Source organism: Chlamydomonas reinhardtii, chromosome 16, assembly GCF_000002595.2.
Source record: "Chlamydomonas reinhardtii strain CC-503 cw92 mt+ chromosome 16, whole genome shotgun sequence".
NCBI classification, from domain to species: Eukaryota; Viridiplantae; Chlorophyta; class Chlorophyceae; order Chlamydomonadales; family Chlamydomonadaceae; genus Chlamydomonas; species Chlamydomonas reinhardtii.
In genome coordinates, this window is record NC_057019.1 from 4,345,949 (window position 1) to 4,346,549 (window position 601).

Genomic DNA, 601 nt, shown 5'->3' on the forward strand with positions numbered 1-601 from the left:
CCCCGTCCCTCAGCCCCGTCCCACCTCTCCCCCCTCCCCCTCACCATCATGGCCGGCATCATGCGCTCGCTGTCGGAGGACATCAGAATCACCTCGCGCCGGTAGGAGCGCGCCGCCAGCGCGGCGCGCAGGCCCAGGCCTTGACGCGGCGGGGGAGCGGGCAGGAGGAGGAGGAGGAGGAGGAGGGGTTACATGCATGATTGATGACGACGAGATGTGTATGTTGAGGAGGGGGCTGGGTTGCAGGCAGGGAGAGGCCTCGAGGGGATGGTTTCGGATTTGGGTTTGGAGGTGCGGGAGCGGAGGAGGGGTTGCAGCACGAGACCCCAGGGTTGCGGGGTCGCTGCGGAGGGCGCGGCCGCGGCCGCGCGGGTCGTAGTCCCATGCCGGGCCGCCCCCACCGGCCAACGCGTGCCCTTGACACCAGGCGCGCAAACCGAATTCCATCCAGCTCCAGGCTCTGGAGTTCGGCAACACCCCCACACCATACGTCTGATGGTCTCGCCCAATTGTCTTCCACTCCCCAGCCCCTCAAGCCCCCCACCCCGGCATCTCCCCCCCCCACACACACTCACTGGAGTCCACCTCCCCCACATACGGC